This window comes from Ambystoma mexicanum, chromosome 6q, assembly GCF_040938575.1.
Source record: "Ambystoma mexicanum isolate Mex_15411 chromosome 6q, UKY_AmexF1_1, whole genome shotgun sequence".
Classification (NCBI taxonomy): Eukaryota; Metazoa; Chordata; class Amphibia; order Caudata; family Ambystomatidae; genus Ambystoma; species Ambystoma mexicanum.
Window position 1 is genome coordinate 942,492,402 of NC_090937.1, and position 16,127 is coordinate 942,508,528.

The following is a 16,127-nucleotide window of genomic DNA, read 5'->3' on the forward strand; positions in this document are numbered from 1 at the left end:
AAAACTATGAGAAAATGCACTCTATCTTAGAAGATTATCAAGATGACATTAAAATCAGGAAATTTAGTAATTCTATCGAGATTAACGGGACTACATAAATGATAGAGTTTACACATTCCAGGCTAAATATGATGGAGACCTAGCACACATTAAGACTCCTAATATTTCACCAGTCACATCAGATCTTGATTCAGATCAGGAACCAGCAACAATGAGTGCAGCAGGGATACAAAACATAGATGAGGTACAAACGTGTGAGGAAAAACGTCATAACAGAAGAGGCTTTTTGGCAGAAATTAAAAGATACAAAAAGGGCAACGCTCAGAATCCCAATACTAATTACAAGAATGTACGTTTTCAGAAAATACTCCCTTTAGGCCCAAATATACCAACCAACCCAACAACCTCAGAGGAGGAAGAGGAAGAGGAGCCAAGAGGACAGGGAACCGGAGACGTAAGGAAAAGATTTACGAGATCAAGTCTCAAAACATCCAAACTAAGGCCAATCCTCAAAATCTAGTCATCAATCTCTCTACCAAACAAATATCACCAGCACAGATCAATGTTCTCAATTATGGTCTCTCCTTTGCACCCATTGATATGACTGAGGTTCAAATAGACCTCTATAAATTCACCAGAAAATTGAAACTGAAAAAGTATTTTCATAACAAACCGGTATTTTTTGAACAACAGGCAACACTACCACCGATTAGCAGTAAAAGCATACAAGAGATTGAAAATGTACACCTTCTGGCGAACCTTACAACTGACAATGTTCAACCAATCAGTGATATCCAAAGAGATTTAGGGATACATCAACGCAATATGGATATTGCTGAACATAAGAACAGATCCAAATTTATGCCACCAATTTCGGGTGATAACATTATAGATGTTTTCTATAGGTCTATCACCAGGGAAATTCATCAATATATTGATGGTCAATGCAAGGATTTCTTCAGTAAAAAACTTAATCTCTCTAAAACGGAACAATTGGCTCTTCATGGACTTTCGGGAGACAACACTATAGTGATCAAGGAGGCGGACAAAGGGGGGAATATTGTTATTCTTAATAAAACAGATTATATTAGAATGGCACAAGAACACCTAGACACCCCTGGATGTTATCGAAAACATAATAGTAATCCGACGACCCAGACAGTGCAAGAACTAAAAAGTTTGATTCTTAAGTGGCACCAAAAAGGGATGGTAACAGACTAGGAGAAACTCTTTCTCACCAATATCACACCATTATGCCTACTTTATATCTATTACCCAAGATACATAAACCGTTTGAAAATCTCCCACCAGTGAGACCTATAATGAGCGGGCAAGGGGGGGTCACAGAGAACCTAGCAACCTACATTGACTCATGTATTAAGGACTTAGTTCCAAAAATACCAGCTTTCCTGAAAGATACAACTCATGTCTTACAGATTCTAAATAATACCGTATGGAAATCTCATTACCATTTGGTAACCCTTGATGTTACTGCCCTGTACACTTCAATCGACCACACATTAGCTATCAAAACATTGGACTATTCCTTCAGACTACATTCAGCATCACATGCAACACATGTACAAATGCTTAAGAACCTTGTTGATTTTACTCTAAACCACAATCAATTTATCTTTAATGATGAGTATTACACCCAAACCAAGGGGATTGCCATGGGAGCTAAGTATGCTCCCGCTTTGGCAAACCTCTTTATGGCTTTCTTTGAGGACTCACATGTGTTTCATAACACTCCATACATTGAGTTCATTCCAGTCTGGAGAAGATATATTGATGATGTTTTCTCAATATGGGCAGGCACACCTGATCAGTTCCAGGACTTTATGCAGTTCCTTAACCACAACCAATTTGGGATACAATTCACAGGTCACATTGATGCTACTGAAATTGAGTTATTAGATCTTAGAATCTATGTAGTCAACCAAACCTTGCAAACTTGCACCTTTCGAAAAACAACTGCAGTTAACTCCATTTTGCATGCAAAAAACAGCCACAGAAGAAATGTTATTAACAATATCCCTCGAGGAAAATTCCTCAGAACTAGGAGAAACTGCAGTGAAGACATGATTTTTCTTTCAGAATGTAAGTCTATAGGAACCAGATTCCAAGAAAGAGGATACACGAAAACTAACATAAATCATGCCCTGAGGAACGTGAAAACAATCACACGATCTTCTTTACTTACCCAGTCCAAAAACAAACAACTTGGTGAATTTCCACAACATGTGAACTTCATAACGAAGTACTGCAGTGATTCTAAATTTATCTATCACATTCTTAACAAACATTGGAATATTCTACATTTGGATCCTGACTTGGAGACCTACATTACAGAAAAAACAAGAATAATCTTTTCTAGAGCTCCTACACTTAGAAAGTTAATGTGTCCCTCTTTTATGAAACCTTGTTCCGACAGACAGTCTAATTGGCTCACGCAGAGCATTAAACCTAGCGGATTCCACAAATGTGGGACCTGTAACTTTTGTCAATTTGCCTTATCTTCTACCAAAGTATTTACCTGTCATGGTAATTTGACCACCAAAATTACGGATTTCATTAATTGTCGCTCCAAATTTATTATATATGGAATCATTTGTGTCTGTAAGAAGGTTTACGTCGGCAGTACCATCAGGGAACTGAGGGTTAGAATCAGAGAACACCTAGCAAATCTCAACAGTCAAGATATCAAATTACCATTTGCAGTACACTGGCAAAAAGAACACCAGATGGCGCACAGAAAGGAAATCAGATTTGTAGGTTTGCAACACATCAAACCGCATGCTAGAGGAGGTGATCGACAACTGTATCTACGACAAGTGGAAGCTCGTATGATATGCAAACTAAGATGTGTTCAACTTGGACTCAATCAAGAGCATGAATTGAATGTTTCTCTTTAATACAAAATGTCTAATCTCAACACAATGTTTAAATTTAAGGTTACTCTGTGAAGCAGGTGTTACACTATAGAGGGGTGGACAATCCCTTTGGACTACAATTATGAGACATTACCAATCGGATCATTATTTCCATTAACCGTATCTTTTTCTTCTCATGTCAACCCAGTAGATTAGGGGGTCAATGCCAAAATCCTTCTTCAACATATACTTTACACATGCTACCAGTATAGTAATTAGATTCATTATACTTTATCAATATACCAAATCTCATTCTACATGAATAATTATCTCGGTACCAACTTATATCATTTAGGTGTATTGGCACATGAAATATTAGCTATATCTCATTACCATCGCTTTTACAGTCAACCAACATGTAAATTTGGCCACCTGACCGTTTACGCTTTCAATTACAACACTGGTTTCTGTAACTCACTGTTGTTACACCAATGCAGATTGTTCGCATAATTTTGAATAATAGGACCAGACGACAATAATGTCAACATTTAGAACCCATTCTAGCTAAATGGCCCCCTAACACTAGGTTGTTGGGGGTTTTTTATTACTCGATTGGGGTACGTAATCCTTAATCCCAGATTACACTAACGAAGCGGTGCTAGCATCAGAATCCAATTAGTTCTGTTTAACCGTTCTAAAATGTACCCTTATCTCCCAGCTTTCACAAAGCAAAGGAACACCTGTATCAATTACGCTCGAAGCGAAGTTGCGATATGTACTTGCAAACCCAAGCACTTCTCTGACACCCACAAAGTTGCTAAGCAACAGCAACTGGACGATCACATGACCGGAACTATCAGACAGTCTGGCTGAGCAGCTATAGGCTAACCCAGCCGCACCCACATTCCTTCCAGGGAGTTGCAGGCAGCCGGCAGAAATCGCTGTGCTGCACACGCATTGAGGCGTTTTAGGTAAGCATTACTAGTGCTCCCGTGAACAGTGACTTTACTAATAGTATGTACTACTAAGCACACTTTACAACAATCCCTCATGTATCTTTTTTGTTAAAATAGATTTCGCTCGAACACCCAAGACGCTAGGATTATCCAGTCAACTATTTTTCACCGAGTTATAATCAAGAAACCTAACCTTAGGTAAGCGAGCAAACGCCACTGTATAACATAGACTGTCACTTCATAATCTCACAGTTGCAATTATTTTAGAACTTAGAGTACCCATTAGGCTACAACATGCACTTTTATATTTTTATAGGTACCAGAAAATGTACTCATTGAAGATTCACTGAGACTATTATTCTCTCAAGATACAATTATCAGGTACGTCATTGTAATGGATTGTCCACTCTGTCTACAAGGTGTAACATCCTGGCTTTATTAATTACTAACTTTATAGACTGTTCTAATAATTAGTGATTTGGAATATAGTAATCAATGATTGTATAAAACCAACTCACATCTAATTTGAAAATAACATTTTTTCTCTTCTCTCTCCCCCTACCCTCTTCCTTGTTTGCTTCTTTCTCCACTCCTCCTTTGCACTGTATATTTTACCTTGCTTATGTTTATAATCAAAATTTGACGGATTCATTTCATTACTTTGTAAAACACAACAATGTGGTTACTTTTGGTTTAAATGTAACTGGTCATGGATCATTAAGGTTTTTTACAGTTACTTACCATCCCAATGTTAATACGCCCTGAGGACGGCCCGGAGAGGGCTGAAACACGTGTTGGCGTGCAGTGTCCGCTTTTGTGACTAAATACTTGTGTTTACATTTCTACTTACATTGTAATGGACTAATTACTTTACCATGTTCAATCTTGAATTGAATGACGTCATCTGAGGGAGCGTTGACTGGCAGGCACTATTTACTTTGTTTATTCTTTTGTACCATGCATGTTTTCTAAAAGATTTGTAATACTTGACTGTAAAAGGCCATATTTTTCTTGCACTTTTTGTAATAATTGCATAGCTGACATATTTTAAAAAATGGGTACCTGATTTTAATGTGTGTGAAACTCTGTAGCATAGAGTTGCTAGTTCACTTCCAAAGAGAAGGTGTAATACGTATTCCACATTTTGTCTGAATCTGGGGTCGTCAGAATACATTCGTAGAGAGCAATATTCTGATGTTGTTATCTGTGTGGGTCTATCATTGTACCTTCCTACCTTTCCAGTAGGAAAGAGTAGCGGAAAGGCCTGTGCTTCTATACTTTTTTCCCATATGCTGATTGGAGATCCTTTGGCTTGTCGCATTTGGTACGTTTCAAGTGCATCATCTATAGCATCTTTAGAGTGTAAAGGATGAATTGTATAATGGTAAAAAATATTGGATTCTGTAGTAGGATTTAGAAGTTCAAATTGACCAGTTTCTGGTGACTCCTGAATTATTTCAATGTTTTCTCTCAAGTTTTCTTAAATATTAATTTCTTTATAGTATTACTTGCTGTTGTTTTAGATATTGCAGGGCTTGTCTAACTTTATGTAAGTCCACAAGTTGTTGCCAAATGTTTTTGTATTTTGTAGGTATGCCATTTACTAAGACAATTAAAGATTGATCTATTGGCTGTTGCACTCCTAGAGTGGGTACATTTTCTGTGATGTCTAATGGTAAATAAACTACTTTGCAACAAATGCCTTTGATTAATTCCAGAGGGAGGTAATTTTGCTGTTTTTTGTTGGAGGCGTATTATTGCTTGAAATGGGTGCACTGTTTGAATGATGATGCTCTCATATAAATGTAGTTGTTGCAGGGATTTTGGTAGTGGGAACAATTACAAGTTATTTGTGATAGCACATGAAGGTGTTTGGTTGTTGTCAAGTTTTGCAGTGCAGTAATTGCAAAGTATTAAGGGGTCAGTAATGTCATATTTGTTTTCTGCTATAAGGTATAAGGTAGAGAGATAATTGGAACCATTTTGAATCTTCATTGTCTTCTCTTTTGTACATTACGTCTATAGTTTTTGTGGCACTTTTATAAGAAGTCCTGCGGCAACACACAAAGACATGGTTTGGTACTTCAGAAGAGGTACTTTTAAACTTTAGTATTTCTTTTTTGTATGTGTTTAATAGAAGGTTGCTATTTGTACAGTAGTTGCTAGTTTGTTGTACATCTATTTCATCTATTTCATTTTGTAAGTGGCTTTCAATTCCAAAATATTTTCTCTGGATATGGTCTATTTCTTCAAGTAGTTGTTTGGCTGTAACATTTAGATGATTGTTATTTAAGTTGGCTACTGCTAAAGCAGGACTTTTAACACAGTAGAGTTTTTGGACTAGATGTCTTATAGTTGAATGATGTGTTGATATCATTTTGATATGATGGAAGGTGCTTTGGAAAATAGGTCCTGAAATGCAGGCTAATTAATGTCCTTGTAGTCCTGTGTATTTGAGCACTGGACAGGCATCCATATTTTGTAGTAGTTTCATTTTGAATTTGTCTTTGCTCTTTACATTTTGATGGAGGAGGGAACGTTTCTGTACTGGAAACTTGTTTTGTTTCACTTAATGAATGTATTAGCTGTTTTGTTTATACTAGAAATATACTAGAGATGGATGCTTGTTTTGGACAGTTTTATTTTGATTTCCTCTACTTCTGTGTTGCTTTCTTTGGAGTTGCTTTTTGGTAGGCATTCTTTTGGGTCTGTTGAAGAAAAAAAAGAAAGTGTGGGTTGGGCTGTTGTGCAGTGTATGCGTACTTTGTGGATGAGTGTCTGAGTATGATGGTAAGTATGATTGTGGAGGTGTGTGATTGTGCAATGGGCAGGTACATAAAGTTGGGAAGGCTATTCTTGTATTTGTGTGTTAATATACTGTTCTTCAGATGACAATATAAAGTATGTAGCTGGCAAGGGGAAGCACTAAACTACATCTAATGGTAAAGGGTCAATATATTTGTTTCTTCTACAACACTAAAATGCTAGTATGTTTGAGTAACATAGTTAGAACATTATGTTGGTTTTGTACTTACTTTTTTGTATGGAAAGAGTAGGTGTCTTCAAAATCCTTGTTCGTACTTCAGACGCTGCTGCTTTTCAGGAGACTGGTGTTCACTGAAAGTGTAAAAGAAAGAAGTTTGTGCATATGTGTGTTTACAACACTTTTGTTAATGTAGACATTGTTTTGCACTTTTCTTTGCCTATGTGCACCCTGTATATTTTATTTAGAATCTGTTAGTTGAATATGTTTTTCAAATGAGTATAATAGTAAACGTATAGAGCACACTTGTTTTTTTAATGTTATGTTAATGGATATTACGAGATAGAAGAAATATTCATATGCATTTTGTGCTATTTTTACCAAGTAAATGGCAAAGATTGTACATAAAAGCATTCAATGTATGGCTTTGTGAAGGTGTGTGTAACAAAGCAGAAGTATTTGATATAGAGGCAGTGGTGTTGTTTGATATGCGAGCCTTTCTAATGATATTGTCAGTGTGTGTGCTTGTATGAAGATGTATGTACTCCTCTTGGCTACGTGCAATTTTATAACACACTGGAGAGTCTTTTTCATAATTATACTGTTATTTTTCACATTTTATAATATGAAACAATATTTTTATAGATAGGTGTGTGTGTAAAGAAATATTTGGATAGCTGAAAGGTTTGGAATTGACACTTCATCATAGCAGATGGGAGAAATGACTGTACGTTCATTTTACAGTTTATACAGTGTCAGTGGCATTTACTCTGTTAATATTTTCATTTATTTTGTTTTACATTTTTAAAGCGTTTACACAGCTTGTGGGCAATAAGACACTGATACAGGAATTGTTTGTTTTTTAGTTGCATCATTATTTTGTTTTAGTTGCATATTTATAATGCGCTTAAACACCCAGAGGTTTCTGAGCACAGACCCGGGGATCAAATCTGTGTTGCTTTGTGTCGTCTTGCTTTCAAGCCACGCACGTTGCCGCTGAGCTATGCTCCCGGGATGTATTGTATTTCTAGAAGAGGTATACATGTACTGTGTAGAAAATATTCATACCTGTAGTCTGTGTTCTTGCATGTGGATGTGCTTGAATCTGCAAGTGGAAATCTTTGGAAGATTTATAGTAGTTGTTGCTGTAGGTCCTTTGCAGTGACAGCCGAATTGTACTGAGTGTGATCAATAGTACATCTAAAGTGCTGATCTGTGATGACAGAGATAGATGTAGAGTTCTTGAATGTGACTGGTGGATGATTGTGGTGACTGCTTAACATAGCCAATGAGGAAATGGTGCGAGAGTGCAGTGGAAAGGGTAGAAGGGCTGCCCTTAGTGTTACTTACGTGCTCCACAGACAGCGCGGCTGTTCGCAGATAAGACATGCTACATCCGGGGTTTCTGAGCATGAAGTGGGAGTGTATTTTGAAGATTAGCCAATCAGGTGTTGAGGTTCTGCTTCATATTGAGAGAGTCTGTGTGTTGTAAAGATGGCGGAGGTGCAGAAGTCAGGGAGTTGGTGGTTGGAGATATGTTTGTGAATGGTTTGGAGCAGTATGCAAAATCTAGGAATGTGGCTAACCATTTTGACACAAAAGGAGTGGATGTGATGTGGAGCACTGTGCCTGATTTAAATTAGCAAGCAATTCTAGTAGTTTGTCAGGATGTGGCTAGGTTTCGTAGTCCACATGTAGTTGTCCTAAACTGTGGTACTGTTAATTTGGGCTATGTTAGTGGCCCTACTTTGTTGCAAGATCTGCAAAATTTGGTTCAGGCAATCATGAAAGTCCTTCCAAATGCCAAGGTTATTTTTTCTGGGTTGACACCTAGGGCAATATGCGACAATAGTTCTGTTTTTTGTCCTCAGCAAAATGTTGCTAGGTGCTTAGTGAACAAAGGAATGTTTGGTTTTATGACTAGATCAGACATGTTATTTTGCAACAATGACAACATTGAGTCTGGTAATGTGGATACCTTTAAGGAAGATGGCATTTATTTATCTTTTATGGGAAATGTCATGCTGTTTAGGAATGTAAGGGTTGCATTGGAGAAGCTAATGTGAAGATTTTTGGAGGAAAATAAGAAAAAAAAAACAGAAAATAAAAGGTGTTTCTGAAGCACCTGCAAAAAAACCCATAAAACAGCTCTTTTCAGAGCCAACCTCAAAGGGGAAATGGGGCACACTATTTCATTTTTCATCCCCCCATGCTCAGATTATTCGATTTGCCCACGGACTTTGCGGTTGTCCGCAGACAGCGCGTATTACATACAGGGATTTTGGGGTAGAGTGGCATGCAAATGAAACTGAGCAGAGCAAGGGATTGGCCAATAAGGTTTACTGGGTGTGCTGTGTAAGGAGAGAGTTTGTCAGTAGGTCCTTTTCCTGATAGAAGAGCCGATAGCTATGGCTGTGTGTCTCAGAAAGCAGATTGTTTGGATTTTGGGAGATTTGTGGATACATTTGTTGGAGGTGCATGCTGTTCGCTGTGGAGTGGCTGCACATCTTGGATTCTCTCATGTGGAAATGCACTGGCATGGAGTGCGTGGAATGAAGTGGGTGGATTTGGTACCTTTCTGTGCTTCTTTGGTGACACAGCATCATCCAGCCATTATCATTATTCATTGTGGAGGGAACACTTTAGGACATGTGTCTGGAATCTCCTTTCAATTTGCAATGAAAGAAGGTCTTGAGAAAGTCATGGACATGTATCCAAACTCCAGAGTATTTTTTCCCGTATTGCACAGAGACAAATGTGGCTGCGTTCTTTTTCATTTGGTCCACAAATGGAGAAAGCAAGGCACAATGTTAACAAGGCTGTTTGTGCCTTTTTGAGAGATGTTGGTATGTCCTCTTTTCAGAATGAAAACATAATGTTTTATAGCACAAACATTTTTCAGAGATGGAGTACATCTTACTTATGCCGGCAATCAGATTTTTCTGCGAAATATAAAAAATGCATTGAGACCTTTTTTGGAATTAGAGCAATACATTTTGCAGTAGGTGTTGACCATTTGAAGTTTTCGTAACACAAAGAAAATATTTAAAAAGGGTGTTTTTTAGAGCCACCACTTCCTCCCAGAGAAAAGTGCAATGGTTGTGGCAGGGCAGCACTGCACATATTTTAGATGTCCGTGGACTTCTAAAAAATGCACAGGGCCCTGCACTATTTATTTGTCACTTCTGTTTTTAAACTGGGAAAGGCAGCTCTGAAAAGAGCCTTTGTTTTTTTTGTTTTTGTTATTTTAGATTTTTTGTTTTTTTTAAACACAACACACAAGGAAAGGAGGGGAAAGGAGGGGAAAGAAGGGACACCAACCACGAAGATAGGAAAGGACAAGTGGAGAGAGGAAGATGTAGGATGGGCCTTATTCAGGTAGGTCGCAGACCATCTCATGCTCCATGACCACAGTCTCTAAAGCAGACCGAAGATTCTCCCCTCTGCAGAGTATTGCATCACTGTACATGCACAATATTGTGACCCTCGAAAGGTATGGGTCAACAGCATCATGAATGGCCTGTGAGGCAGCTGAAGGGATGCACTGTACCATAGGAGTGTCTTTTGTGGTGACAGGAGTGGAAACAGAGGATGCTGCAGAGGAACTCAACCTACTACGTTTATCGCAAGGTACAACCTTACGAATAGCCCCACCGTGGAATGACTTTAGGTGTTGCTTCAGTGATGTAGTACCAAATCTATAGGAACAAGGCTTGCCATGACTCTGCACCATGTGGCACTGAGTGCAGATCACTTTGTTTGCTTGAGCTTTTGACTTTCCATCAACTGTGGTAAATAACCGCCACACCCAATACTCACAATGACTGCTAGTAGTAGGGACTTCCACTACCTCATACTCTTTATCCTCTTCATCCTTCTCCTCTGCATCCTCACACCTGTTCCCCTCTGCAGGCCGTTGGGGACGTGGTGGTGGTGTAGGGGGTGGGGGTGCTGATGCCGAGGCAGTAGCAGCAGAAGCAATTTGGGATGCCATCTGGAAGGTTAATAACCAGGAACTAGGAACTAGGAACCAAGAACAGCAACTTGCACAATTGTCCTGTTGTAAATCTTGGAAATCCAAAAGCAGAATGAGGATCAGCTCTGGGGTGTGACCTTTTATAGGGGTGCTGGGGCACACTTTGTGGACACCCGTGCCATCCCCGAACACTTCAAACACTAAGCACAGGCTCAAAAAGTTCCAAAAAGTACGTAGATCAGTTGGGACATTGTCTGGGACATGTGCAATGGTGCATTTTTACTGTAAAACACCTTGGATTGCACAAAAAGCACTTTTTTAAATGTCCGGGGGCCAGGACAGTGTCCGGAAATAAGGACAGATGCTCAGCATGGGTGCGGTCACATGATGATGTCACGGACACATTTGCAAATGGGACGGCTGTCCGCAGGACACCAAATGCGCAGTGCCGGTTGTGCACCTGCGTGCAGGTGTTCTGCGGACAGTGTTCGGGTCCCCGAACTAATTAAAAGTGCGACACATGTGCACCAGACAGTTGCGAGAGGCGCGATGTTTGTAGGACCCAAGTGTGTGATGCGCATGTGCATGGGTGTTCTACGAACAATGTTGAATTACCCGAATAAAATAAATGTGCATCAAAACTTTGCTGACAGGTGGACGGGATATGTGTTCTACGGGTATATTAATTCTGGTTGCGGACATTACGAACAGCGGGGGTGATATTAGGACAGGCGGACATCTTGTGTGTTCTAAGGACACCTCCATTTTAATTGCGGAGAGTACAAATAGGTACTATGTCCTTAGGACACCCCCATGTTGGTTGATTGAGATCACCCCGGACAGCCACGCTCTCCATGGACACCCTGACTGCCTTTTAAAAAAAAATAAGACACGGGCATATAATAAGAACACATTTAAAATCTTATTGTTGTTTAAAAGTAGAAACATTAGGAAAGAGAGGGGGAAGCAGAAACTGAAACAAATAAAGGGGAGTTAGGGGTTTGGACATGATGTATGGGAGGGGTAGAAGGGATGGCAAATTCATCGTACCATTTTTCTTGGTGGGGAGGGTTTGGGGATAGTTGGCTGGGACATGGAGAGGGGGGACAGGTACATGTGGGACAGTGGTATTTAATGTTTTCCTTAATGTGGTCCACAATACACACTTTTAGTTGATTGAAGTGTTGTAGTACTAAATCCATTTTCAGTTCCATTCGTTTGAGAGGATCTTCTATTATCTCTTTTGGTATATTAGTTTTATTGGTTGTCTGGTCTGTTAAAAAAAAATGGTTAAGTACATATAAAGTGATGATTATTAATTGGCTTATATAGAGAAATGTTGTGTCTACCATTATTAGCACCCTCCTCACTCATTTCATCTCGTGGGAAATTCTCTTTCAGCCATTCATAAGTACTGGACATTTCTGTGTTAAAATATATATATATATATATATATATATATATATATATATATATATATATATATATATATATATATATATATATATTAGTTTTAGTGTACATAATACAGAAAATGTATAAGTATATGAAATAAATGTAGGGTACTTACTACTTTTTACAAACTTTTGCTGTTAATGGTGGGTAAGTATATTCCTGCTTCTTGCTGTGCAGTTTCTGTGAGGTAATTCAGTTGGAGGCATATTTATTTTGTTTTGGTAAATTCCATTATATTGGAAATGCGACTTCGGTGTCTTACATATACAGTTTCACTTTGTATTTATTATTAAATTTAATGTATTTATGTGGTGCTTTTTGAATATGTTTGTGTGTTTTTATTGTATGATACAATAATGGAAGTTACCCTCTAAGTTTTTGGATAGTGCTGATGGTGACCGCGTGTGTCTGCAGAAATGTGCACGGTCCCCGGACATCAACATCACTAGCGGGGCAGAGGGTTTAGTATTTTCTATGTTACATCAATGTAAGGTAAGGGAGTCTTAGTAAACATTTGTCACATTTCCATTATCTATTTTTATATTCAATGAAAAAACTTTGTTAAGGGGACATTATGGTTAAGTTGCGCTAATAAAGAGCTTTGAAATTCACTGAATAAACTTTGTTAAAGGGATGTTATGGTTATGTTGGACTAATAAAAGCCTATGAAATTCAAAGAAAAAACTTTGTTAAAGGGACGTTAAGGTTTCAAATCAAATCGAAAAACCCCAGAAATTCACCAGTTATGGTAAGCTAAACAACCATAACTCACGCCACCACCGTGCACTGCTAATACTAACACCCAGGACATCAAAGATGACAGGTCAGAAATATACATGCAAAATTTCATGCAGGTCCATTAAGTGGTGCCAAAGTTATAAGCCATCCAAAAACTGCATTTCACCAACCCTTTAATGCTGAGGTGTTCGAAAACTTAACAGGACCGTTCGCGAACATCCGAACTATTCGTGGATGTTTGTGGCAAAAAACACCAGTTTTTTTGCTTCTTGCAGCCACATCCCATCCCATCCTCATCACCCCTCATCTCCCCAGAGATTATATGATAAGTTTGACAAGTGCAATGTTGTGTTTTTTAATATGTTTTTACTGCGATGTCCGCGGACACAGGCTGCTGTCCGCGAATCCATGATGGCGGGTGTTTCCAAAAATCTGACACCCTTCACGCTCTTCACCATCCAATCAGCGAACACGTTGCATGTCCGTGGACATGAAGCAAGCCGATTAACCAATCGGTGTCCTGTCCGCAGAGCGAACAGGGAAGTGTGTTTGCGGACCAGACATAGATATCACACATTTTTTGTGACCTACTTTTTGTTTGTTTTAAAAAGGACTACTGGATGGATTTTCACCATATTTACAAAAGCACGCTTTTGGGATCAAGCCGCTGCTCGTGTCGCAAATTTGGTGAAAATCCGTCCAGTGGTTTGGGCTGTAGGCGTGAGCACATTTTTTTCACCTTTCAGTCTATGGGAAAAAAAGAAATTTTGGGACCCCCCCTATAACTTTGTGTTAGGCGGAAACCTGTGCAGTTCCCTCTGGGACCACTGCAAAAGATTTAGGACTACAGGCGTTGGCGGTGAACCCACTTGGTAGCAGTCTGCACCACACAGATTCACTTGGTAGCTGTGGCTGAGCAGTCAGACTTCTCTCAAGAAAAGTTGAGCAGTATGTGGAGTATACAAAATAGGGCAATTCTTCACAGCAAGACAAGCAAACACGCAACGAGGCTTAGTGTAAAGATATCAAGGTATTTATTTATAACACAACATCTAGGGAAAACACTGAAGCAAATCACGGCAAACAAATCAAACACAATTACTCTACGAAGTAGAAAACGATCAATCCCCCTAGCAAAATATCGACAACTCTAGGTTCTACTGGTACCACTTATTTTCAGACAGAGGTGTATACCTCAACCTAGATGACACTCGAATATTAGTTAGGAAGGGAGAGAAAAAGATAGGCAGGTTATGAAATCAACACAGTTCAATCCTACGCGGATAAAATGCAAGGCAGGAAGGCAAGAATCACAATAGATCATAAAGTTCAGAGGCCAGGCCCACTCGGCGAGAGGCAAGGTGCGATGTCCCAAAAAGTCTCTAGTGGAGATGCATTCAAGTCTTTATAGCAAATTGTTATCGGCAGATGGAACCAGTTCAGAACAAAGAATGAGCAAAGCTTGGAGGCGACCCAGCGGAACGGAGAGGATTAAGACACCTCACTCGAACCGAACGAAAGGGAAGCCAGGCGGACACGGTACCTTGTTGTGGAGGGCAGCTCCGGCGGGGGCAGTTGTTCCTGGTGGTGGATGTACGTCGGGTCTTTGCCAAGAGTAGAGATGATCTCGTCGTCGAAGGAAATGAAGTCCGGTGCACCACCAGGGAAGAGACCAGCCGCGGAGTGCTCCATCACAAGGCACCACCTTTTGGTCGCGGTACAGGGGTAGTGGCTATCCGGTTGCCGAGGTGCTCTGCACGGGCAATTCGACCACTGCGTCCTGAGGCGAATAAAAAGCAAAGGGGAATGGTTGTTCCCACCAGTCAGGGGAAGAGACTCTCCGGCAGGGAGATCTCCTCTGTCGTCGGGAAGTGGTGAGTCGGCTCAGCAAGGCTCCACCGGAGGTGTCGTCGTTGCAGGTCGGCTCAGCGTTACCCTCATCGGATTCTTAGGTCCTGTGGCGACTTCTGAAGATCCAGTCCCAAAAGCCCTGCTTTTATGCAGAAGACCCCCATTCATTCAGCCTAGCTGTCAATCAACACATGCTAAGTGGTGAGCGGGAAGGCTCACCACCTGGGCCAATCACTCCAGAGTGCGACCGGAGTTGGCAAGGCAACTCGGTCCAGGGTGCCTAAACCCCCTCCCACACCCCTGTGGTAACCCAGACAGAATGGCACCACTTTGGAGGGTCTCTGTACAGAGCCCGCCAAAAGTGGAACAAAGGGCTCGACCTTTGGTTTAGGAGTCACAGAGACGAACACAGACGCCATTTTACAAACCGAGTTCTGGCAGAAAATACCACTCGATAAACTTATTTAAGATAAGTAGATCGGTGGTACGTCAGAGATTAATGAGAAAAAGTATCAATCTCCAACAATGGGACGAATCCCATAGGGTTATGCTCGGGGTCGAACATAACAAGTAGTTTCCACTGCCACCAGCCAAAACTCGATGAGGGGGGACGGGACAGCACCCCCTCGAGTAACAGATCCAGGAGTAATCGAATTACCCCTACTAGTACGTCCACAATAAGATGGTTGGTACTAGTTCTGTTAGTAAATTTAGGTCTAGTAAAGCCAATGGTGACTTTACATGCCCGGGGAGACAGTAGTCATTCCCCGGGTATGGAGTCTATGGTGGGGGACCTGCTAGGGCGCCCCCGTGTTACGGCACGTAGGGTGCGGTGTAACACACATAGAAAAACATATGAGACCCTATGGAGTAAAAGACCCCATAGCCCATCGAACACATTGACATTTCAAAAGGAATTACACACATACATGTCCAAGAGTGGGAGAAAAGAGTCTCACTCTTGGCAGGATGGAAAGAAACAAACTCCAGAAATCCAGCAAACCTGCTGGGGGACTCACTAGGTTAGGAAATTCAGCCTAAACAGAGAATTCTCCCTAACACTCGCCCCCCCCCAGACTAAGGGACAGGAGGATTTAATCCACTCCTGGATGAATCTCATACCTCTAGTCGATGACATACATCCTAGAGAGACCATCAGCATTTTGGTGGTGACACCCTGACCTGTGCTCAATGGTGAAATCAAACCCTTTCAGGCAGATCGACCATCTCAATAGTTTTGGGTTTTCCCCTTTCATTTGCATTAACCATCTCAAGGGTTGGTGGTCAGTCTGAAT